The sequence below is a fragment of the Nestor notabilis genome, unplaced genomic scaffold (assembly GCF_000696875.1).
Source record: "Nestor notabilis isolate BGI_N333 unplaced genomic scaffold, ASM69687v1 scaffold27911, whole genome shotgun sequence".
NCBI lineage: Eukaryota > Metazoa > Chordata > Aves > Psittaciformes > Psittacidae > Nestor > Nestor notabilis.
Window position 1 is genome coordinate 2225 of NW_009914664.1, and position 399 is coordinate 2623.

The 399-nt window shown below is 64.9% G+C and overlaps 1 protein-coding gene across 1 annotated transcript in view; it reads right to left on the minus strand.

Annotated features, from left to right (window-relative positions):
- LOC104412924 (tumor necrosis factor receptor superfamily member 16) overlaps positions 1-399 on the minus strand; it is a gene marked incomplete at both ends in the record, with an annotated part of 3726 nt that overhangs the window by 856 nt on the left and 2471 nt on the right. The gene's annotated exons all lie outside the window — the stretch shown is intronic.

The window sequence follows — 399 nt, forward strand, 5'->3', positions numbered from 1 at the left end:
GAGCAACCAGCCCCATTGCCTTGGGGTGGGCAACCAGCCCTGCCCCGCTGCCTGCCCCCTGCCCAGCCCGAGCAGCACCGGGGCTGCTCTGCCCCCATTAACCTCAGCTCATCCTTCGCATTACTGTGAATTATTGATAGGCACCATTAGAGCAGGGAAGTGGCCAGGAAGGGCCCGGAGCTGAGTGGGCACATTTTCCGTGGCAGTGAGGTATCTGAGCTGAGCAATTACAGCCGAGATTCCAGCAGGGCCCCCTCGCTCCCTCCCTTCCACCCGCAGCGCGGGAGGCTGGCGAGGGCATCAATAAATCATGAGGCAGCAGCGAGGGCTGGCAAGGGAGGGGAGAAGGGGAAGGATCAACCGGAGCGAGCGGCCGTGCGGGCTCCCGGGGGGGGCGGC